We start from the raw sequence: 26,600 nt of genomic DNA on the forward strand, positions 1-26,600 counted from the left end.
CACCAGCATATTTCTCACACAAACCAATGCCCTGCAGTCACTGTACACGGAGCACACAAATCAACGCCTCACGTCCCTGTATATATCACTCACACACATCAATGACTTGCTGCTGGTCTATGCCTAACAAGCAGGAATGCATGTCCCACTGGCAGTTCGCGGATCCTGCCCTCGAACATATCACGCACATGTCCAGCCAGGGTGTCCAAAAAGATCAAATCTGAATGAATTTCCCAGTACACATCACACAGAAATGTACACCTTCTGTTGCGCGTTAATTGCGACAATGCAACACACACAAGCCCCTTGCGGCTGGTCCAGTGAATATAAGAGGTTCCAGTGCCCTGCTGCGTGTTGGCAGGCAGCCCAGAACCCCTACAACACCAAGCAGAGCAAAAACAAAAAGAAACTTTCTCCTGCACTGTCTCATTTTCAAACAAGACATGAACCCATGTGAATGGTTGGCGCCACTGCATCCGAGCAGAATCCAAACGCATTTCTGTACATAAAAATGCAAGTAGGACATAGCGCCAAGAGACCAGGAACATAACAGTAGTCCGCATAATATCAGCTGTAGCGCGTACCTGTTCCGAGGATCCTTGCGCAGGGCTCATGAGAGGGACCCCGTGCTCTAGACACGTCTTGGAAAAACCTTTCAATCGAAGAGGCTGTGGTTTCGTTTTCGTGGTCGCCGACCACGAAAATGAAACCACGGCCTCTTCGAATTTAAAGTTTTTTCCAAGACGTGTCTGAGCTCTCTTTGGCACTGAAAAAGCTGGCCGAGCTTTTGGAGAGCGTAAAAAGTGGCGAATTAACAACTTTAATTCGCCACTTTTTACGCTCTCCGCTCAAGGCCCCAAAGTGTAACACAAGGCCCCAAGATGCCTACACGGCCCAACAGTCAGCACTGAAAGACGTGTAGGCCGTGGCCTACACGTCTTTAAGTGCTGACTGTAGGGGCTGTGTTACAAACGCCCGAAACAGTGGGTACCTACCGCCGGCAAGGGCCCAGGCCATCTCTGGTCTGGGCAGGGCAGCAGGTCGTCTTGTCGTCCACTCGTCGTCAGGCAGAGAAGTGTGAAGATGGCGCAGGCTCACGTATAAACCCTCGCCACCATCTGCATAGTGTCATGCCCCGCATTCCTGTTTCTGGACGCTCGCGGGTGTTAACTTCCAGGTGGAAACTACCCTGGAGACTGTTTACAGCTCACGGAATCCGCCGCACTACAAGGTCCAGAATTCCATCTACTTGCGGTCACGTGAAACGCCCGCAACGTGACTCGCGTTCTGAAACAGACTCCAGTACTTAGTGTGGCGTGTCCCTGTAACGGGTGCTCCTAAAACTGACCATTCAGTTCGAGTACTCGACATTCTGTTACTCTGATTCCTGTTTTATCACTGACCCGGCTTTGCATCAAGGACTATTCTGAACGCCTTTTCCTTCGATTTCTGGCTCCTGACTCCCTCGGTTGTTTCCCCTGGTTAACGAACTCCTGGCTCCCATTTCGGATTTGTTCTCCGCCTGCTCCCGTATGTTATGGTATTTGGATTTATGCAAGAATAAAAGACCTCCAGTGCTACTCTCTGTTGAAAACTTCCACGCACGTTTTCTCAATCCCTAGTGTGCTATCACTCTTGCACGAGTTTTTTGCTTTCCTTCCCCTTCGCCTATTACACGGAACATATGCTAACTCTTTACCACGGACAGACCCACGGCGCTGCCCGCCCCACAAGAAGACAACACTCTACCTACTGAAGTGACCAAACGGACGCTCTCCTGTTTCTGGTGGTCACTCCCTGGATTGGTTACAAACACTTGGGGACGCTCTGCTGAATACACTTGGGGATTATTTTGAACACTACTAGTTGCGCCCTCGTGCCGTTCGGGTTAGGTGGACCATTGCACAGGCTTCCTTCCACTGGAACTTCCATTTTCTATCATCAAGTCACCATCCTACTGCACTCTCTGAGGTTACGGGACTTCCTGTCTTGCTAAGCAGGTAAGAGGGGGCAAGTACGGGGGGAGGGAACAAGTGCTGTAATTTCGTACCTCTTTGGCTGCTATCTTGAACTATCCTTTTCTTTGTTGCCTTAGCTCTGTTGTCGCTGCTCCTGCCTTTCCACGTAAGCCCCTGGCCTGTTAGTTGGTATACTTTCTACAGGCTGCGCTCTTGGGGGGAAAGTCTTGTGCAAACATAGCGTCCAAGATATCCCAGAACCATCTTGGTGATAATCCAGGACATCCCAGAGTGAAGGGGTTCCAAAAGCGGATGTTGGCCTTGTATCCTTTATAAATCTGTATCCTTTTTCCAAATTGCGTAAAAGTTGTGACAGATTTAGGAGCCTATTATAATTGCCTATCGGTCATGGAAACTGGAGCCGATCCAATGGCTGCTTTGATGCAAGCCTTTGCGACCTTACGCTCCGATATGGCATCTGCGAATGCGACTCTCCATCAACGTATGGATGTACTACAGAGTTTTGTGCAGCCCTTACCCCCCGATGAGGAGTTCGGTGATGCTGCTGCCGCAGCAGCCCCTCCTGTACCCCAGGCACAATCTTCTGCTTCCGCACCCATTGTGCTTCCTGGACCGTTCCCTTTGGCCCCTCCAGAACGCTTCTATGGAGATCCTAGGACTTACCGGACCTTTGTAAATCAATGCCGTCTGCATTTTCTTTGTCGACCGCTGGCATTTCCTGACGCTGTTACCAAAGCAGCGTTTCTCCTTTCACATCTGGGAGGAACAGCAGCGGCTTGGGCTAATCCATTACTCGAAGCCAATGATCCAGCCCTATATAATTTTGATGCCCTTATTCAGTCTATGAATAGCGTATTCGATATGCGTTACAAGGCACAAACCTCGGACCTCGAATTCCTTGCTATCAGTCAAGGCAAATCAGACCTTCTGTCTTACCTTGCTCGCTTTAATCAATTAGCAGCAGAAACCACCTGGCCCGAACAGAAGAAGGCAGCTGTCTTTTATAAGGGGCTTTCGGATGAGTTAAAAGACACCTTATCAGTGTTACCGGCTTTACCAACCGGCTTCCCGGAATTGTTGGACTTGGTCCTACAGGTCGACGCTCGGCTGCGGCAAAGACGTGGCGAACGGCGTAGTCCTGACCTTCGCCTCTCAGCCAAGTCAGAAACGACTCCGACTACTTCCTCAGGAGAAGCCGAGCCGATGCAAATAGGGGCCATCAGAGGTCCTCTGACCAAAGCCGAACGAGAACGACGTATGGTTAATAACCTATGCTTCTATTGCGGTCAATCTGGCCATTTCATTCGTGCATGTCCTAAGAGACCTGTTAAGGTAGCGGGAAACGCCAAGACTCGTCCTTAAACCGAGCCCTAAGGATGAGTCGCCATATGGATGGCTCGGACCAATGCCCTTCCTCCTCACACATCTATCTTGCCATGTGTTTTGTCCTCCCTGGTGTCGAACCCTTCACCAGTCCAGTTATGATCGATTCAGGGGCTAGCGGAAACTATATGGACATATAATTAGCTCAACACCATGGCATACCGGTGGTTCCTAAAAAAAGACCTGAGGAAGTACATGCAGTAGATGGTTCTGATCTGGTGTCCGGACGGATAACGGAACAGACTGTCCCACTTCGCATGTTTACTTCAGAAGACCACATTGAGCAAATAGTTTTCGACCTTATTTCAGCCCCCCAGTTTGGGATCATTCTTGGTCTTTCTTGGCTCCGGACTCATAACCCTATGATTGATTGGGTCAAACAAACGGTGCATTTCTCTTCAGCGTTCTGTACCCAACATTGCTCTCGAAGCCCCGGTGTGACGCCTTCGTCTCCTTGTTTGGCTTTGGTGTCTAATGTCTCCTCTGTTAATGCCACGTCGGGAGATCTAAAACCCAAACTACCAGCAGTATATAAAGGCTTTTCCGATGTGTTCGACAAAGGGTTATCCGAAAAACTCCCTCCACATCGTTGTTATGATTGCCCCATTGATCTGGTACCTGGGGCAGTAGTACCTCATGGTCGTGTTTACTCCCTGACCAGGAACGAAGAAGAACACCTGAAAGAGTATGTGGAGAAGGCATTGCGCCTGGGACATGTTCGACCGTCCCGGTCCCCTGCTGCCTCTCCCATCTTTTTCGTACCGAAAAAGGAGGGGGATCTGCGCCCTTGCATGGATTACAGAGCCTTGAACAAGATAACAGTCAAGAACCAGTACCCGTTGCCCCTCATAACGGAACTGCTTGATAAGATGACATCCTCCACTATTTTTACCAAATTAGATCTCAGAGGGGCATATAATTTGGTGAGGATACGAAGCGGGGACGAATGGAAAACCGCTTTCAAAACAAAGTTTGGGCTATATGAGTATTGCGTCATGCCATTCGGACTTTGTAACGCTCCAGCCACATTCCAACACTTTGTTAATGATATTTTCGGTGACATGCTAGATTGCTATGTGGTGATCTACTTAGATGATATCTTGATCTTCTCGGATTCATTCACTCAACATATCCAACACGTTCGCTCTGTACTGCAGCGTTTACGTACACACTCTCTCTATGCCAAATTGGAAAAATGTGTATTTCATGCATCATCAGTTGAGTTCTTGGGGTTTCAGATATCTGGGAAAGGGGTGCTCATGTGTACTTCCAAGGTTAAAGCAGTTAAGGACTGGCCAGTCCCAGATTCTGTAAAGGCACTTCAATCTTTTCTGGGTTTCTCGAACTTTTATAGGCGCTTTATTGCCTCGTTTTCTGAGATAGTAGCACCTTTGACCCGTCTCACCAGCCCGAAGATTCCATTCCTTTGGGATTACGAAGCCCAGTTGGCCTTTGAGGCATTAAACGAAGCCTTTACTACTGCTCCCGTTCTGCAGCATCCAAACCCTTCCCTTCCGTTTATAGGGGAGGCTGACGCCTCCGCTATCGCGGTGGCGGCCATTCTGTCACAGATCTACCCCACTACACAGCAACTGCATCCAGTGGCTTATTTCTCCCGTAAACTCAGGCTGAACGCAATTACACTGTTATGGAGAGGGAACTCCTAGCAATCCGAGCAGCTTTTAAAGAGTGGAGACACCACCTTCTGGGTGCTCGACATCCAGTAACTGTGTACACCGACCATCGGAATCTACAGGCTCTTTCACACGCAAAATGTACCAATGCTCGACAAATACGTTGGCATTTATTTTTCACGCTATTTGACTTCACAGTTACTTATCGCCCTGGACCTCTACACAGAAAGGCAGATGCCTTATCCCGTGTCGGAGCCGATTTCAACACCCGGGAATCGGTTACCTCTATGCTACCTTCGAGTTCTGTCATTTGTGTTTGTTCGGTCTCCCCCTCGCTTCTGGAACAAGTTCGACAGTGGGCCAAAGAACATGCCTCTTATCTTGATACCTTGGGTGCCCAGATTGTCACGGGTCTTCCTTATGTTCATGGTCTTTTATACTTACCTGACGACCACACCAGACGGAAGGCTTTGGAATGGGCCCATGATACCCCGTTAGCTGCACATCCAGGTCAGCTTAAAACCTATGACCTGTTACATCGATGGTGCTGGTGGCCAGGTATGAAGAAGGACACCGCGTCGTACGTATCTACGTGTGCGATATGTGTACAATGTAAAAGGCAACCGGGGAGACCATTCGGTCTATTGATGAACATGCCGCTTCCTCCACATCCCTGGCATACGGTTTCACTCGACTTTGTGGTAGAACTGCCCTTGGTCAGGGGAATGTCAACGGTGCTTGTGGTGGTGGACGTATTCACAAAGATGGCACGATTTATACCATGCTCAGGTATACCTACCGCCTCATCATTGGCTACTCTTTTTTTTGATCATGTGGTACGCTTCTTCGGCCTACCCACAATCATGATTTCTGACTGGGGTACCCAATTTACTTCACGGTTCTGGAAAGCCCTCACCCATTCTTTGGGTATTGATGCACGGCTTTCGTCATCCTATCATCCTCAAACGGACGGACAAACCGAACGCACAAATGGCACCATGGAACAATACCTTCGTTGCCTGTGCTTGCAACATCAGACAAATTGGTTATCCGTTCTGGGAACAGCGGAGTTTGCTCATAACAACTCTCGACATACTTCAACAGGATGTTCCCCGTTTTACGCCTTGTATGGATTACATCCAAGGATCCTTCCACCTGTCCTGCCTTCCTTGGACCAAATCCCTGCAGCAAAAACCACGAGGGACACTCTGGTTGCTATACGGGATTCCGTTATGTCACATCTACAAGCTGCGCAGTCCCGGGCAAAGACGCAAGCGGACAAACATCGGTCGCCTGCCCCCTCCTATGCACCGGGTGATCGTGCCTGGCTGGCAACTAAACATCTCAACATTCGGGGTAAACGGAAACTCATGCCTCGTTATGTAGGTCCATACAAGATCCTTTCTTGTCTCAATCCTGTTGCTGTCTGTTTGAACATACCATCCCATTGGCGGATTCACCCAGTCTTCCATGTATCCCTGCTCCGTCCTTTTATACCTGGCACTCGGCTTCCTGTTACCCCTGCTCCAATTATTGTACAGGGTGAAGATGAATATGAAGTACGTGCTATATTGGACTCCCGTCTGCGTCGCGGAGTGCGTTTCTACCTGATTGATTGGAAGGGTTACGGTCCTGAAGATAGGACTTGGGAACCGGCCTCAAATCTGCATGCACCCCGACTCTTGCGGGCCTTTTGGTTGGAAAGGCTGCGTGCCTGCAGGGGTGGTCGTCCTTTGCGGGGGGTACTGTCATGCCCCGCATTCCTGTTTCTGGACGCTCGCGGGTGTTAACTTCCAGGTGGAAACTACCCTGGAGACTGTTTACAGCTCACGGAATCCGCCGCCCTACAAGGTCCAGAATTCCATCTGCTTGCGGTCACGTGAAACGCCCGCAACGTGACTCGCGTTCTGAAACAGACTCCAGTACTTAGTGTGGCGTGTCCCTTTAACGGGTGCTCCTAAAACTGACCATTCAGTTCGAGTACTCGACATTCTGTTACTCTGATTCCTGTTTTATCACTGACCCGGCTTTGCATCAAGGACTATTCTGAACGCCTTTTCCTTCGATTTCTGGCTCCTGACTCCCTCGGTTGTTTCCCCTGGTTAATGAACTCCTGGCTCCCATTTCGGATTTGTTCTCCGCCTGCTCCCGTATGTTATGGTATTTGGATTTATGCAAGAATAAAAGACCTCCACTGCTACTCTCTGTTGAAAACTTCCACGCACGTTTTCTCTATCCCTAGTGTGCTATCACTCTTGCACGAGTTTTTTGCTTTCCTTCCCCTTCGCCTATTACACGGAACATATACTAACTCTTTACCACGGACAGACCCACGGCGCTGCCCGCCGCACAAGAAGACAACGCTCTACCTACTGAAGTGACCAAACGGACGCTCTCCTGTTTCTGGTGGTCACTCCCTGGATTGGTTACAAACACTTGGGGACGCTCTGCTGAATACACTTGGGGATTATTTTGAACACTACTAGTTGCGCCCTCGTGCCATTTGGGTTAGGTGGACCATTGCACAGACTTCCTTCCACTGGAACTTCCATTTTCTATCATCAAGTCACCATCCTACTGCACTCTCTGAGGTTACAGGACTTCCTGTCTTGCTAAGCAGGTAAGAGGGGGCAAGTACGGGGGGAGGGAACAAGTGCTGTAATTTCGTACCTCTTTGGCTGCTATCTTGAACTATCCTTTTCTTTGTTCCCTTAGCTCTGTTGTCGCTGCTCCTGCCTTTCCACGTAAGCCCCTGGCCTGTTAGTTGGTATACTTTCTACAGGCTGCGCTCTTGGGGGGAAAGTCTTGTGCAAACATAGCGTCCAAGATATCCCAGAACCATCTTGGTGATAATCCAGGACATCCCAGAGTGAAGGGGTTCCAAAAGCGGATGTTGGCCTTGTATCCTTTATAAATCTGTATCCTTTTTCCAAATTGCGTAAAAGTTGTGACACATAGATACAGTAATGTCATTGGCTGTTTGCCAGCCAATGCAAGGGTTGTCATTGGCTGGAAAACAGCCAATGACATTACTGTAGCTAGGGAGGGAGGGAATCTTCAGTGTGCTGTTTGGGCACATTTTATACTGGTGGGGCCACCGTTCAAGCGCCCGCCAGCCTACTAATGAAAGGGCTTACGTAGAGTGCGTGGAGCTACGAGCTCCACACACTCTACTATTGTAAAAATCAGAGTAAAACGGGACATTCCCCGCTGTGGCAGCGGCCCGACGCCTGTAGGAGTTCTAATGGACAACATGTATTGTTGCCACAGCGCCCCCGCGCTGTTGGCAAATGCAAGAAGATTCAGAAGAGATTCTTCTGAATCTTAGTGCTTCTGCTCTGCTTTCTCTTGCTCTGCTTTTTGGGGGGGCGGTGCACTGCCGCCCTATGATAGTAGCCGTCACTATATAGTAAAGCGTGGGGATCAATGCGTTCAGGTATTGATGGTTTATCTACAAGAGAACAAGGAGGTCCTTCCAAGGTCCGGTGTAACTCAACAGTGTCAGGACTGGATATACAAAGGAAGTGTCAGGGTTCTGCCTTTCTTTCTTTATTCTTTCTTTCGGAAAATGAACCAAATTCCATAAAAGTACAAAACACAGGTATAAATACAATCACATTAAAAACATCACATGAGTATAATTAAAGTCAAAAGTTAAAAAGAAACGTCCAAAAGTTAGCAAATTCGTATGGATAAGCTAACATTAGACAACATCTTCTACCTGGAAGCAGGTACATATTCCATGTTTATAAGGTGCTGGGAATTATAATTGTTCTTTTATAACGCGCTTAATACCAGAGATGGGTTTCTAAGCGCGGCTGTTGTCTTGCTTTCAAGACGAACGCGTTGCCCCTGAGCTATCCCCCCCATCATCCTTTTGTACCTTATGTAAAGTGTATGTTCGATGTAGAGATGAATGACATCGGCCGAGTATTTGTACCATGGTGCAAATATAAAACCCATGGCTAGATCTCCCCGATGAATCCCCACATTTCTCTAGAAAGGTAACAGATGCTTTCTTCTTGTTGCTGCATACAATGGGCAGAATTAGAAAACAACTAGACGCATCTTCATTCTAAACATTATTACAAGAGCATTTACGATTGCTCCAGACCTGGCATCCCACCTACTATTAGAGGGAGTGTCTTCGTTTTCAGGCTCATACCGTGTGCCCTGTGCCTTAGTTTTAAGAAGCCAATTTAAGTAATTATTGCAGAGCGAATGCCATGTATGAAAAATGATGCAGTAAGAGTCATGAAAAATGTTTACGAAACATGAGCCCATATCTTTGCACAGAAGAGAACGGCACTGGCTTCCTGTGAAAGCCAGAATAGAATTTCAAACCAACACAATGACCCACAAGTGCTTGTTCGGAGATGCACCAAGATATTTGAAAGCGCGCATCACCGTTCAGAATTCTGCTAGGACTACTAGATCAAAGAATTCTACGCGACTGACATGCCCTAGATGCAGACGGGCTAAGGGAACAGAATGGTCGTATCCGGTGAGGGCTGCTGTAGCATGGAATAAACTACCGAAAAACCTCCGACTGTCTGCCTACAAAAATGCATTAAAGACTTTTTTTATTTTCCTAGGCAAGCATACCTGCCTTATGGACTGTTAACCCTCTGTCTTTCATTGTCATCTCTTACTTGATCTGTCCTCTCCATGCCATGATGCCTACGGGCTACGGGCGCGTAAGAAATAGGTAAATAAATAAATAAGAACAAGCATTAAAACATCATCAAAATTACTCTCAACACAATCGCACATTCATTGAAACCATATAACATCATACTAAACAGTTTTTAATAGTCCAATTCATATATCTCATCGCGGCAAGGGATGAACAGCCAACGGTACCGCAGCCATCCCCAAGAAGGCATACCATAATTTACCATATAGTAACCGAATCAACTTTAATAATTCCATTTTAATATAAACCATCCATGAGCAGTTTGAGCAAGTGTCTGAGGATACCGCCTCCTCGTACCAGCTGTTGGGTTCATTTTACATTTTTATTTCCCCCTAATCAGGCCCGGTATAAAAGTGGACTCAGAGCAGTCAACTCTGAAATATAACTAAGATTCAATTCCCCGTGAAGTAGCAAGGCCGGGAAACTTTGGGGGCAATCCCATAGTTATACATAGAAACTGGTTTTCCTTAATTAAACGATTGGCTCTTCAAAGTCAGACGTGACATCACTCAGGGTGGGGAAGTGGTCCGGGGAAGGAGCCCACTGATGCTATTCCCTCCCTGCATTAACTTCATGTAGCTAACGCCCCCGGCTCGTTAGCCTTGGGAGACCAGCTTTCCTTTCGTCTCGGGAGGATAGCTCAGGCGCAACATGCTCGCCTTGGAAGCAAGACGACACGAAGCAGCACAGGTTCGATCCCCAAGTCCACGCTTAGAAACCTCTGGATATAAAGCGCGTCATAAATAACCTATCATGTCATCTGCAAGAACCCCTTTAGGCCTGGTGACTTAGTTGTCTCTCATCGCCACACCTCTGTATTGTCACCATTTCGTTATTTACTACATTTGGAGTACAATACTGAAAATGGTGATACTCTCAAATTACACCTGAAAATTACAGTGAGAACACATTGATTAATTCGTACCACATATGCCAACATCCAAGCTTCCATCAAAATCTATTCGAAGCGCAGCTGATAGAAATGGTGTAAGGACAAGTGCACATTTAGGACTGTAAAAGCAATCTTTCCAATCCGATCTTACAAAACATGAATGAGACTTTAATGCTGTCATTAAAATCCATGGACAATAAAGATGCCCTCAAAAAGCGCATTGAAACATGTCTATAGGGACCATAGCTACACATTTTTACAATGACCTCAGAATCGAACCCCATTTCTCACAAAATAAATGTCCCAAATCTTATGCTTATTTCCGGAAAATTAAGGTGTTCCACCAGAGGCGTGGCTAGCAGGGGGGTGGTTATAGCCCCAGGTCTTCTGGTTGTAGCCCCGAATAGAAGCTCGGGGGCTACAACCAGAAGGCTAGCTAGCCCGAGTCCCGACAGTCCCAACATTAGCGTAGCCCCGGATCTTTTCCAGACCTAGCAACACCGCTGTGTTCCACCATTGGTTCCAACAACGTTCAAGACCTCACCAAAATGCGAAGCATTGTGCAGCACACGGGCATACGCATATCGCATGTACATGTAGTACAGCTGCTGAGTGAGCTAGCTAGATAATATCAAAATCAGATCCCCAGAAGCCCCACTGACACCAGCTGCAAAGCACCTTGGGCAACGCTGGATAATGAGGCTTGCAGAGGTCGGGGGGCATGAGGGGGAAGCTGCTTCAGCTTCACAGAGCAGAATTGTCATACATGACATCACATTTAATCTTTCAGTGTCCAGCCTCCTTCGAAACTCTCCATTGGCCTTTACTTCTTGTGTAGCCTTCTCTTGCACTTTTTTCCATCCTGACCTGCAGCTCTCTTCTAGTGAGATGAAGGGAGAGAGAAAGAGATATGAAGATCTGAAATCGGCTTTTGGCTCTGGGGCCGCTTCTGAGCTCATGATAAATAGAGTGGGGAAATACGACATTCTCCCCTCCAGTTTCCTGCACCACCCTTCTGAAGTGGGTGGACGTATTGGAGGGGAGATGTGGTGCTTTCCAGCAGCAAAAGCTGCTGATATCCCTCGTTGTGCAGAAAACATGTTCTCCCGTGGCATTGCGAGCATTTCTTAAATGACTGACCCTTTTCTAATTTAAACTTTCATGGGCAGTGGCGGAGTCGAGTGCCTATGGGCCGCTGGGCCCGGAAGCCTTGTTGACCACTAATGCAAAGATTCCTGGTGGTAGTTTGATGGCTACGTCATTTTTGCGCAACTCATGGATTGAAGTCTTGTCATTGCTGGGTCGTGACGCATTTAAGTGCAGGAGTGCCTCTATCTGGCTGAATCCTAGGATTAGGGATAATTCAAGGACAGTTTTTTGGCCTGAATGGTTTTTGAGGGATATTAAACAGGTCTCTGATGTGGGGAATGAAGATAGGTGGTTGACTGCTGCAGAGCTGAGAGAGAGATGGAATTTTGATGGACTATCTGACTCTGCTTATAGACGCCTGAAGAGAGCTGTAGGTGAGGTGGACTGGTCTGACTCTTTGGACGTGAGGGCTTTTCTGACTGAATCAGATGAGAAGGGAGGTGGTCTGGCCAGTAGACTATACAAGCTAATCGTGTCACATTATCAGAGTACTGATAATTTACGGAGAGTTTGGAGTGAGAGACTTGGGTCTGAGATAGATATCAATGCTGGCAGAATATGTGTTGTAATGTCTCTCTGTGTTTGCTGAATCTGAGTGAAAAGTCTCGCCAGATTAAGATTCTGAATCGAGTGTATTGGTGCCCTGAAACACTTCATAAACGAGGCATGTCTGACAGTGCTGATTGTTGGTGTTGTGTTCAGGAAGTTGGGTCGCTGGAACACATGCTGTGGAGCTCTGTGAGGGTCAGAGATTTTTGGAATAAGGTCTGTGATGTGTGTGGCAGGATTACGGCTGGAGGGTCTGTCCTTGATTTTAGGACGGTAGTCCTAGGTGATGACTCTGGGTTGGATAATGTCAACTCTGCCCTTAAAAAGTGGATTTTTAGGGCATTCATTGTGGCGAAGAGGTTGATTCTCTGTGGGTGGAAAGGTCGGGTTCCTCCGTCCTTTGAGGAATGGATCCAGGAAATGCATAGCCTGTCAAGGACAGAAAAGTTGATTTACAAACTGAAATGTAAATTGTCTTCATATGAGAAGGTCTGGAATGTGTTTAACGATTTCTTTTAGTTTATTTTTTTTGTTTTTTTTTGTTTTCACGCATTCTCTTTCTGTAGTTATGCTTGTGGATTTCTTATATGTTTCTGTATTTCTGTACATATTATAAATAAATAAATAATAAAATAAAAATAAATAAAAACTTTCATTGAACTAGAAAAGTGGTGCTGCAGTCTACGAAATGCTGACTTTACAAAGGAAAAAAGTGTGCAGTGGGCTTTAACGGCATCTCACATCTGTCGTATTTTAACTCACTTTATTGGGGTGCTAAACCAGTGCTGCTGGGAGGAGAATCCTCTCCATGTGGCTGCCCTGCATTCCTGATGGTTGATAGGGCTGTTGGCAAGAAATAAATCAGGCACATGCAAAGGCAGGGGCTTTCATGTCCCTGCACCACAGTCTTTACTTGTCAGAATATAGTGCATTTCAGAAATGTATTGTTCCGGCTTGGAACAACACATTTCTAATTTTATATGGACCTCTGAATCAGGCCCTCTGCGAAAAGGGTGTTGTGAGAGTCATTGAGGAGGAAAGGCCTATGGAGATACTAGAGGTGCTTCACAATGGGAATGTGGCAAACAAGTAAGACATGGCCAGACTGGAGAACTGACACAGCAATTATTTGTAGAGATGGGTGTCACACAGGGGTACAATTTGGCGGTAGTTCGGCAGAATTAACGCTGAACTACCGCCAAATGGAATTGCTGACTGTATGGTTGATTTCCTCAGAATGAATTCCACCTGTCTTAATTCTGCTGATTTTTCCAATTATGCGGCAGAAAAGTGAAGGATTTACCTCCAGCCTTTTGCTGGAGGTAAATACTCCACTTCACGGCCAAATTCAGAGTTTGGCGCAGTAGGAAAAGTGGCAGCAATAGAATTAACCTCAATTCTTTACTGCTTCACCACACTGAATGTGTCCAGGTTTGGAGGCCTGGATGTTCCACTCCTGCTAGTTGTGTACACTGTTATGCTACTTGATCAGAGGTGCCTCCTGGACAGATGAGACAGGAACCAGGTGGACGGTAAGTACTTTTCTTAGACTCACATTTCAAGTATATATATTCTGGATGTACAGGAACAAGGTAAGTAGGATGCATAGAAGGGAACATCCACCAGACCCCTTACTCTAGGCCAAGCTCTCTCCAACTGACAGAGAGAGAATTCCCCTGTCAGAACATTCCAAGACTTACACCACTTTCCAAAGCATGCTGTACTGCAGGAGGCAGAGAGGAGACAACACAAGCACATAGCACGAGGGAGACCAACACTACTCTCTCACACAGAACTAGCAATACATACACTACTGGGCACCTTTTGTAATTACTGCATTTGCAAAAAGCTAGCCATTAAGGAGAGCTAAACAAGGTCAGTGGTGCTGGGCCTAGCTAGATGCCACAGGAGGATTTCCTTGTGGTAGTGGAAGATGTTTAGGGGTAGTAGCTCACTTTGACAAATGTGGGTGTCCGCTTTGATAATAAAACAGGGCGGGGACACAGGTGGAAAGGCATGGGAAGAAATTGAGCCATTCTGCCGGCAGGCTTATGAGGTTCAATAGTGTGTTGGGGGAGGGGGGAATTTCCATACACAGGCACTTGATTTCTATGAGGGGAAACCTGCCCCTGCAGTTATAGATGGTAATGAAGTCTAGCGCTGTGCACCATGGGGAAGGGGTGCTGAGTACATGGGTGCCCTGAGGCTGCCCCCCGGTAAAAGGCGATCTACGTGAAAGTCCCTATACTTACAATGCCTCCCTATGCCCCCCTCCTCCCCGGAAAACCACAATTGGGTGGCCCTGCCGTGCGGTGCAGTGACAGTAGCTGAGCACTCCTTCCGCAGAAGCCTCTTTCCATTGCCAAAGGGATCTCTCACTGGACCCCTACATTTGTTATCGCCTTCTTACCAATTGCATTTTCGATTAGTCTACTGGGTAACCCAGAGGTCGGAGTATATCAAGCCACATTAAAGATATTTTAGTCTTGGATTCTCGTATTAAGATCCTGCGGCTGACCTTGGTGTAGAAAACTTTGTATACATTGGTTTTGGAACCCTGTGGCAGTCTGCAACTATGATTGCTAGGGATTCACCCAAAGAGGAAGGGGGAGAGATTTTGGGATGTGATAAGGGAACCAATGTTTGGTAGCCCAGAAAAATCCCCTATGCTGTACAAGTATTTTAAACATAAGTATATATCGGGCGATGGATGTTTATGGGTCATATATATAAAGGGAGGCCAGGAAGCGATGTGTGCTGTTTAGATTGGGATGCCTCCAAATGGGCAATCTAACAGCTAATTAGGCCAAGTATCCTATGGCTGAACACTGTGAATTTCATAATAAGACAGCTGAGACCATGCTGAAATGTGTACTGGAATGCCTAAGTTATTACAGATGGAGACAGAAGGGGGCTACTATTCCGCCTTTGGTGAAGGAGGTCAGTGCCCATCCACTAAGGTTCAGAGGGGGCGGAAATAGTGACTTCATACCTCACCGCGACCTAGCATGAAGGAAGAGGGTCCCTTGTTTCCCAGATCTGTGGGCCTTCTGAAGAAAGAGATAGGGAGGGCTGTTTACAAGGTATGTGATTGTTTTCCAGAATTTGTCATTCTTATTGTGTGTGTCTAATGTATGGATTGCAAATCTACCCGTTATATCTTTATTGTCTATTTCTTTTTTAATACTGTATTGTGTTATATTGTAATTGATTTTTATACTCAATAAAGTGATTCTGAGGATGACAGTGAGAGAGAGAGATATCAAGCAAGAGACAAACTGAGAGGGAGAGAATGAGAGAGACAAAGAGGGACGTATGGAGAGGGAAAAGAAGAAAAGATAGATGAAGCGATAAAGAGATGAAAGATAGAGGGAAACTGTAACTGACTGAAAGACTGTGCCTGAGACAGGTAGACTAGGATAAAGGAGAAGGATTATGACAGAGAACAGGAAAAATGAAGGGTGATGAGGAAAGAGAATGTCTCTGAGGAAGAACTGTGACGTGGAGAAAGAATGTGATGAAGGAAAGGGGCTATAATGAAGGCCTGTGATGAAGGACAAGGGCTGTGATGAAAGACATTGTTGAATGAGAAGGACTGTGTCAAAGGACTGTGACAAAGGAAATGTACTGTGACGAATCACATTTATGAAGCAGAACAACTTTTATGAAGAGGAAGCACAGTGTTGAAGGAAAAGGATGGTGAAGAAGAACTTTGTCACAGGACAAGGAAACCAGCTGTGGCAGGAGGAAGGACTGTTAACGAAATGGACTTCAATGAATTGTCCTTTGATGTGACAAAGGAGGACTGCGATGAAGGATAAGGACTGAGACAAATGTGAAGAACTGTGAGAAAGGAGTAGGACGGCGATGAAGGACTAATGACGAAGGACTGTGATGAAGGATAACGCCTTTGATGAGGGACAGGTTTTGTGACAAAGGACAGTGACAAAGGAGAAAGACTGTGAGGAAGAGGAAGAACTGTGATGAAGGGCTGTGATGGAGGAGGACTTTGATGAAGCAGAAGGGATTTGAAGAAGGGCTGTGACAAGAAGGGGGGCTGTGATGAAGGACTGTGATGAAGGAGAAGGACTGTGATGAAGGAGAGGGACTCTGATGAAGGAGGACTGTGATGGAGAAGGACTGCGAGGAAGGACTGTGACTAAGGTGAAGGGTTATGATGAAGAAGGACTATGGCAAAGGAGAAAAACGTTGATAAAGGAAAAGGATAGTGATGAAGAACTGTGCCAAAGGACAAGGAAAACAACTGTGGTAGGAGGAAGAACTGTTATGAAAGATATGGGCTTCAATGAATTGTCCTTTGATGTTACAAAGGAGGACTGCGATGAAGGAGAAGGGCTGAGACAAATGTAAATTGTTTTCTGCAGGTGTACGAAAGCATTATGAGTGTTATAGGTAGAGGCCTGAGTAAACCCAGGTCTGCTAGTAATCGCAGGGCCAAGAGTAGCATACCTAGGTACGATGGGGCTTGTCGAGCAGCCAAAACGGTGCTAATCGAGTCTACTCGGTGTCCTAGGGATCAGGGTTTGGGGGCCCTTGTGGCTGCAAGAGCACAGTACCGTAAATTACTTAGGGGGAAAAGGAGTAATACTCTGCGTGACTCTGGGACAACCTTCTCCTGACAGATAAATCCGGGGATGCCAAAGGTTTCTGGCATCATGTGAATGCAGAATATGGTGGGGGTGGACTTCCTGGCGCAGGATACCATCTCTGAGGCGGCTTGGGTCTCACACTTTGGAACCCTGTATACGAGGGACAGAGCCCCTAATTGCCCTTACCAGGAACCCGCCGCTTTTTATAGGCCAGATATGAAGGCTGCCGCCCCACTGGTGCTGTCGATGCATGATATCAAGAGCGCAATAATGACCCAGAAGTCGGGGAAAGCCCCAGGCCCTGATTTAGTTACCATTGACTGGCTTAGGCAGGAACCGACTATATGGCTCCCTTGTCTTCATAAGCCTTTTAACGCTCTGCTGGTCGCTAAAAGGGTTCCCTATTGGAGAACACAAGCAATTCCTGTCCTCATATTTAAGAAGGGTGATAACGGCTGCCCGTCCAACTATCGCCCGATCTCCCTCCTCGATGCGGGCGGGAAGATGTTTGCAGAGACTGTGTTGGGTTACTTGGAGGCCTGGTGCCAGGAGACGGGCCATCCATCATCTCCAGGCTGGTTTTCAACAAGGTGTCAGCACGGTCGACCAGGCCCTGCGGCACTCATTGATATTGCAGAAGTACACTGTGCTAAAACCTTTGAATATTTATGTGGTCTTCGTGAATTTGAAGACTGCTTTTGACAGTTTACCGAGAGCAGGCCTGTGAGCAGCCTCCCATCTGGCATACTGGGTGCAATCCAGTCACTGCAGTGCAATAACAGAGCAGTTATTAGATACTCAGGAGGTGGCAGTGCAGTGTTCTTGACCAGATCCTGTTCTGCCTCTTTATTAATAGAGTGATCAAGTTGCTATTGGCCGAACAGACAGAAACCCCATCACTGGAGAAATCCTCATTCTGTTATTTGCAGGTTACACAGTATTGCTTTCCCTGGCCCCCTTGGGGCTAGGGAAGCAATTTACCATTTTTGAGGCATTTTGCGCAGCCAATGGACTTGAAATTAATTTGCAGAAAACTCAGTCCATGATGTTTTGCAAACCTTGTGCCAAGAAGCACCTCCGCCTGAAAGTGGCTTTGAGTGGCAGACCAATCGAACAGGTTGCAAGTTTTGATTATTTGGGGGTCCGTTTAACGGCCAATTAGCCAATTGCGCCTGGAAGGAACAGGTAAAGCAGGCTGGTTTAAAGATGGCCAGGAAGTGTGCGGCCATATCCAGATTCATCCAGGCGCATGGGGCGGGTGCAGTCAGCATATCCTTGAGAATTTATAAGAGCCAGGCAGGGCAGGCAGCTCTGTATGGGGGCGAGCTGTGGGGTATCTGCAACCTAGCAGACCTCCAGGCTGCGGAACAGAAATTCCTCCAATCGGCCTTGGGGCTCCCTGTGAGTGCACCAAATGCCCCGGTACTGTAGGACTTGGGTATATTGTATTGGGTCTATAGCTCTGCTGAGGCCGGTGTTCCTCTGGGCTAGACTATAGCCCAGTGGTAAACTGGCCCAATATAGGAGAGCAGTCAGTGATCTTCTGGCATGCCCGGATGGCCCAAGCCTCCCTTGGTTTCGGGCAATTTGCAGGGAGTTGTCTGCTGTGGGAATGGACGGTTACTGGCTGCATCCCGATTCTTTCCTGAGGAACTACAAATAATTATTCAAGAAAGCCTCTAGGATTAGATGGGAGAGAGATACTAGAGTGATCCTTGCACGCTTGGCCACTCTAGCTCTCTATTTGGCAAGGAATATTACCTGGATTTCATGCCCCCTAAACTAATGAGGGCCCTGTTCATGAAGATGTGCATTGGCATATTGCTTTGGCCTCTCTCAAGCATTCTTGGAATGCTTCTTATCCGGCCACTTGCCCATTTTGCCATAGTGCTGCTGAAAGCATTGAGCATTTTGTCTTTTCCTGTCCAGCCTATAAGCGTACGAGGAAGAAATATTTGCTACCCTTAGTTATACTCTCTAATTATAACAGGGCATCTTTGGTGTCGTGTTTTTGTCTGGCTGGCGATCATACTGTGCTTTTCGGCATGGGGCACGTTCTGTTTTCGGCATGGGGGAAGCGACTCAAGCTGATGGCTGCTGGAGGGCTAGTTTTATTAACTGTATCTGTAAAGCATAATTTTATTTGATCTTTTATAATGTGCCTTCTTTTTACTCTTAGAAATTGCTGTGTCTGAGGCTGGTCACACTGGGGTGGGAGTCTGACTGTTGGGACGGAGTCAGTCGATTGGAGAGGCGGTGCGATTGGTCAGACTGGGTTGGTTGGGGTGATCGATGGAGTGGAGTCGGTCAGAGGGTGGGATTCAGTTGGAAGGGGCGTGGGCAGTCGGGATCTGAAAGAGTCATGGGAGGTCACAGGCCTACGAGGGAGGACTGGTGTGGGATGGGAGGTTGTTTTGGTGGAGGTTGGCTCGGAGATTGTGGTGGGGTGGCAGGAGGATTGTGGGTGATCTATTATGTTTGCTTTATCAAAGATGCCCAATAAAAACGGTCATACCACAATAAGGAATGACCAGACTGGCAGCACCAAAATGCCAGTCTAGCAATGTATTAATACTTATCATGCTTGCTTTATCAAAGGTGCCCAATGCAAAATCTCATGCTACAGTGATGAATGGCTTGACTGGCTGCACAAAAATGCCAGTCTAGCTACATAATAACAATTGTCATGCTTGCTTTATCAAAGATGCCAAACACAAACTGGCATACCACAGTAAGGAGTGACTAGACTGGCTGCACCAAACTGGCATTCTAGTCATGTAATAACACTTATTATGCTTGCTTTATCAAAGGTGCTCAATAGAAAATGCCATGCCACAGTAAGAAATGGCTAGACTGGCTGCATTAAAGTGCCAGTCTAGCTACATAATAACACTTATCATGCTTGCTTTATCATGGATGCCCATTAGAAAAGGCCATGCCTACCCCTAAGTCCCCCAGCTCCTCACACACACACAATGTGATCATGTGGCATGCAAGGCGCTGGAGGGCCCAACGGTATTTATCACAGAAGCCTAGTAAAAAAAACACCATGCCTGCCCCTTAGGTCCCTCAGCACCTTGCACGGGGAGCTGATTTGGGTAAGTGTGGAAAGGGGGTTGTACATCAACCCCCGCCGCCCAACATCGGCCTAACGACCCAACACAAACACATATATTCACAAATAGCATGGATTCGCTCATTGACACGTACACCTTTGCTATGTTCAGGGATATACAAATATACAGTTCCCCAGCCAACATCCCATATGGGCCATGGCTTTGTATGGCCCATTGGACTTCATGCGCGGCTGGGGAATAGAACAGTCCAACGAAAAATGTGTCTCCCTTTGACAGATCAAGCCAGTCTAGAAGTGCTCACTCAGCTGCAAAAAGCAGCTGAGGGAGTGCTCAGTGTTTACACTGGGCTGGCTCCTCCATAATGGGCAAGGGTGCCTGTGGGTCAGCACCCCCTCGACCCATTATGGAAGAGTCACCACTGGTACACCCTCAATGAATCTATGCACAGGGTCAGTGTAGCTGGAGATTAAATACTGTTGACTTTGAAGCCATGTACGTAAACTGCACTGTTGATAATGCAGTGATTTTTAGCACATTAAGGCATCCATAGACATACCCTACAGTGGAAGGTTGCCAGGGTAGTTCAGCAGGTTGAGTGACTGTTGCTGAGATGCTATATATTTAAAAGTGGCTGCAATTCCTTATAAAGAACAAGTGCTATAAAATGTGTTTGGCCAGGGGATGGGTTCGGCTTGTCGCTTGCCTATATTTCCCTGGAGTGAAAATCAAAAGTTGGCACCCATGAACCCACAGTTTAATTTCCTGCACCTGCTGTCCGCACAATAGAAGCATTCATTTGTGATTAAGCAGTTTGAAAAGCATATCATATATTTAGAAACATATTGTGTGGTAAAAACACAAAGGAAGGGGCACAGAAATAAAAGGGTATTTGTGTAGCAGTCTGACCAAAAAAGAAACACAGTTTAAAGAAAACTAGTGTAGGTAAGTTTAAGAAGCATGTTTCACTTTGGAATTTGTTTCTTCTTCTATGCAAGTGTAAGCTTCACCATTTGGGAAACAATAGTGTGTGCAACATGTATTAAGCCTGCTTTTAACAGCAATGGCCCCCAACCCGTGATATTAATGGCCCATTCATTCCTGTGGTGTCCCTTTCAGGCCAGAAGAAAAAACACAGGCTAGGCAAATAGGACCTGCAAACGAGCGAATGACGGCTGAGCAAATAAAGCACAAAGTTCTCTCAGGAATGTTATGGGCCCAATCATCCGGGCATGTATTTTTGGGCATACGTCGATCCATCCGAAAAGATATTCCAATGCATATAACCTTCGGTTTACTCACATTTATGCAATTCATGGGTCGGAAACCGTCATCTTGTGCTAATCTTAACTGTTGATCCATCGCCCTAGGTTGAAGTGCCTTCAGGCAGTAAATCAGATCACCGGCCCCTCAAGTTGAAAGTGACATGTCAAAACAATATGCTCCACCTATTCTTATGACGTTCATGGGCAGCGTAGCCAAACGTGCCTTGCCATCACCTGCGCCATCACGTTACCTAATGCAAATCCAGGAAGATCAACACACACATCTACGCACACCTTAAAAGTTCACTTTCTTTCCAGAAAAAGAAAACAACTTTTAAGAAAATACTAATAGTCGGGAATGTAACAAGTTGTTATATTTTTACCATGAAGCTCAAAATAGAAGATTACATCCACGGAAACATTGAAAACATTTGCAAATAGAAATGCCTGCCAGAAAACGTTGTTTATTCCTAAACTGTCAACTTCCATCAAATCTTGCCAATTGCTTTCATCGATCTATTAATCCTTGTATTTGCATTGTGAAGTCAAAGTTCTGTGTGGTCATATCTAATGCACTTATGTTCCATCTCCCATGTTTGCTCAACGCACATGGTGTTCCATTTTTTAGAACAAAGGACTCTATCCCCTTTGAAATGCAACAATTTGCGATCCGCGCCTATTCATACCATAAAGGCTGGCATGTTGCTTTGTATCACTGCCAGCGAAAATGGACAAACTGCTGCCTGAAGATTGTCCCAGAATATGGATATTACAGTTCCGTTATTGATAGTTATTGTCCATTTTTATTTTTATTTTAAACATCCATGGGAAGTTTGTATCCATGACAAATATAGATCCCAACGATGTAGCTATGTACATTTGGGAAGGCAAAAATATATTTCAGTACCCATTTTCAAAAATAATATATACAGTACATACATACGATAAATAACAATTTTCTGTAAAAAGTACGTGTACAATGTCTAGTCTTTGCGCAAACTTGAACATCAATGCGGCACATGGTTAATCATCAAGCATGCAGCACACATGTCAACATCAGTCGCATAAATATTCTGTAAATGTTTCCTTGGATTATTTGATGATTTTCCATTCTCTCTATGTAAAGTTGAGCACTCTCTCGATCGACAGCTCTTATTAATAGAAACTTCGCATTCTTATGTTCGTGTTTCATTAAAGTGAATCTTTTCAATTCTTTGTGGTTATTCACCATATTGTGCTCTTCAAATTGTTTATACGAGGGATTTGATATGATATGTCATCCTTCCATGAACTTTACCCCTTTCCTTTTCCCATGCACTTGCGCGTTCTCAATGTCACAGGGCCTAGAAAGATCGCTGTTTGATCGCTGTTTGTTCTCCCCTGTTCCCCTCCCTTGCCTTGTCGCGCTCTGAAACACTTGTGTACGAGCACGATACAAATAAAATATTATATCATATCATATTATCTATAACCCGCCTGTAAGTGTTCGTAGGCGCAACAAGACAAGGGGGGGAAGACAGAGGGAAGACACGACAAGCAATCTTAGTAGGCCTTGTGTCATTCAGATTGTGCAAGTACGACAGTGCAAAAGTGCAGGGGTTAGGGAGAGGGAGCAGTGCCAGGGAGAGGGAAAGGAGAAGAGCAATCAGGGCAGCATTGCTCTGAGTGAGTGTAGCCAGGGCATCGCGGCACTGGGTAAGTGCAAGGAGGGAGGTTACAGTTACAGCCCCTAAGTGCACAGTAGGTCCGGAGGCAGTGCAGGTGAGACTGATCGTGGAGGAGCCTGGTACCCAGTGAGAGTCTGGGGGTAGCCAAGCAACCAGTTGGTGCAGCAGACAGGTAGGTCAGCAGGGGAGAGAGGGAGAGAAAGCAGAGACGAAAAGGGAGGTCTTGAGCAGCTTCCAGAACTTCAGGTGGACGGGCTCAAGTTTGAGAGGGGCAGGGAGGCCATTCCAGAGGGAGGCACCTGCAGAGGGGAAAGATCTACCCCCCACTCTCTTCCTGGAGAAACGTCTGACCCCCAGAGAGTTGGAGGTAGCTGAGCGAAGGGCTGGAGAAGGAAGGTATTTTGGAAGAGAGAGTTGGATGTAGTGCTGGCCACGGCACCAGAAACCCTGTAGACAATGCAGAAAGTCTTGAACTTGAACCTTGCAGCCACCGGGAGCCAGTGGAGGGACATAAAACTTGAGATCAATGTGTATAGAACAATCGATAGAGGCATATAGAAAGAAGTATACATGGAAAATAATACATATAGATGAATAGAGATCAATCAACGTATACATTGATATATGTACAAAAACAAAAACAAAGAAAAATATTTTTGGGTACAGATGGATAGAACCATCGAGACATTCCTATGGATCAAGGTATATAGACAGACAGTGATGGATAAGTACATTGATATACATAAAGAGAGGCAGAACTCATGAGTTTATTTCACAAGTAGTATTTGTTAAAAAATGTGTTATTTGGAGTGTTGGACCAAAGATAGTCGAAGACTACTCCTATTTTTGTGTGGTTGTAATACAAGATGTGGAAGACTACAACAAAATGGTCCTGACTTTATTAGAAGATCGAACCAGTTACAGACAGCTGGGAAAAGACCCTACTGAGGAAATCCAGAGACTGATTCAACCTATTCTGGAGGAAGCCATTGCTGAAGGCCACATTAGCCTAAAAGAATATGAATTATTATCTCCAAAAACACCTAGGAGACCAGCAGTCTATGCCTTACCCAAAATACACAAGGGAAAAACACCTATCCCGGGAAGACCAATAGTCTCAGGTATAGGATCCGTCCTGGAACCGCTCTCTGAATTTGTAGACTTCTTCTTGAGACCTGGAGTGAATAAAATGCGCTCCTACCTCAAGGATACCACTGCAGCACTACTGCTCCTTAAGAACCGGTACTTTGATCCTAAAATCCACTTGCTTGTCACTTTGGACATTGAGTCATTATACACACGAATCCTGCAAATTGCTACCCTACAAGTAGTAGAGAACATCCTCAGAAACCTGGATCCACCTTTAGATACTCCAGGTAATCTGATTATGCTGCTGGCGGAAGTAGCGCTCACTAAGAACTATTTTCTCTATGAACAAACATACTTTGAGCAAACATCGGGCACTGCCATGGGCACTACATTTGCGCCAAGCCTTGACAATCTATATGTAGCAGCCTTTGAGGAGGATACCATCTACTCCAATATGAATCCTTGGAAAGCCCATATAGAACTGTGGTCACGTTACATCGATGATGTGCTCATGATCTTCAGAGGCACTGAACCCGAACTAATAAGATTCATGACCTGGCTCAATGAACAAAATCGACACTTGACGTTCACTGAAACGCATAGCAAATCCAAGATACACTTTCTAGATCTACTGTTACACCCAGATTTCGGCATACCACTCTCTGGCATCGTTGGCGGTTACAGCCGCGGATGCAAGCTCATACCACCATCAGGGAGCCTCAAGCCCAGAGGAGCGGTCTAGTGGCTCGTGAGAAGGACGAGAGCGAGACTCCTCCTTCCACTCCGGAAGTACAATATGAACGAGAGTTGCCAGGAGTACTACGCGTTGCTACGATTCATCACAGCTCTGCTCCGTGAGTTACTGAAACTGCGATACCCGCCTCTCATTGATTTAAATTTAGGGAAGCCTTTCTTTCTTTACTTTACTCTGCTTACATTTCCTGCAGGACTTTCCACCATTTACCCATATTCAGTCCGACCCAGCAGCTCCACCCGGCTCAGTCTTACGGACGAAATTCTCAGCAGTCTTATTTACCTTTGGTCGATCCCGTCTCGACACTACCCTCAAACTCCCAAGACTCAACACGTGATCTCTGCATCCTTGCCTATCCAACAGGTAGGGATCTAAGCATTCAGGCTTCTGCCCCCCTTACTTCTCTTCTCACAAAACCATTCAAACACTTCCCTTCTGTTTTTCTTTAACTTACCTCAGATCGGACCACATCCCCAGCCAACAGAGACTCTCCATAACACTCCTTGGGATTCTCCCACAGGTACTTCTCACTCATTCAACCTTGGGTAACCATAAGACGAAGGGTGCTACAGATAGTTAATTCTACCTATTCTATTCCCACAGAAGAGTCTCACCCAAGCCAATTCATTGCGACTCCATCCTGTTAAACTTCCTACTCCAGTCGTGAGGGATCTAAGCGAACCACCTACAAAACAACCTCCACAACCGGGTTTTTTCCCTCTAAGAGGGTTTGCCGGAGAACCCCTTTCTGGCACCTGTGTTGGAAGGTTGGGGAAGGGGTCTCTGGTAAACTTTCACTCCTTTGGAGATACCGAAGACAAGGTAGGACTTTTCCATTGTTGCCTGCAAAGTGCTTCTGAATTGTATTGGCAGTCGTTACAGATAGCAACGCCTAAAAAGGGTACGTGTTCAAATTAACTTGAACAGGCATTTCAGCTGTCAACAATGTAACAACAGATACAGCAATTAGTCGCAGCGATGCAGAATATGTCTGCTGAGGTGAAATTACTGAAACAGGAGAACATCACTCTTAAACAACAGGTAGGGCGTTCCGCTCAGAGTTCGGAGGTACCCCCGGGGCCTTTACCAGGAGGGCGCTTTGACGGCAATCCACATGCCGTGAAAGAGTTCTTGGAATCTTGTACAATACAATTTTCATTCAAGGCAGCCTTTTCCGCAACAGATAGGGACAAAGTAGGGCACATGATTGCCCAAATGACTGGTGCCGCTCTGGCCTGGGCCCCCCCATTAGTCACCAACAACAACCCAATCCTTGATTCATACCCTGCTTTTTGTAATAGTATCCGAAGCATGTTCAGCCGACAGGAAGTAGTAGTTGCCTTCCAAGAGAAACTTTTAGATTTAAAACATGGTAGTCAGGATATACTTACTTATATAACGGCGTTCAAAAGAATGGCTGCAGATACCTCTTGGGCCGATGATGCCCTAATGACACTGTTTAGACGTGGTCTGTCAGAAGACTTAAAGAACGAAGTGTCCCGTGTTTCCAGACCAACGAACCTCGCAGAATACATTGCCTTGGTTATGCAAATGGATTACCGTCTTCAAGAGAGGAACAGAGAAAGACGAAAGGGAAAAGGGTCTCGAGCTCATGTAGAGGTATTTACCTCCCCTAAGTCAGGCCCTTCAGACGAACCCATGCAATTAGGTACAGCTAGAGGTCCATTAACCCCAGAAGAACGAGCCCGAAGGAGAACACTAGGTTTGTGCATGTACTGTGGGTCTAATAGCCATACTTTTAGGGAATGTACTCTGATCCCCCCCAGGAAACCAGGGCAGGAAACTCCAGTACCCGACCGTAAAAGGGACGGCGGCATCGGGTCCTTTCACTACACATA

This window comes from Ambystoma mexicanum, chromosome 2p (assembly GCF_040938575.1).
Source record: "Ambystoma mexicanum isolate Mex_15411 chromosome 2p, UKY_AmexF1_1, whole genome shotgun sequence".
Taxonomy (NCBI): domain Eukaryota; kingdom Metazoa; phylum Chordata; class Amphibia; order Caudata; family Ambystomatidae; genus Ambystoma; species Ambystoma mexicanum.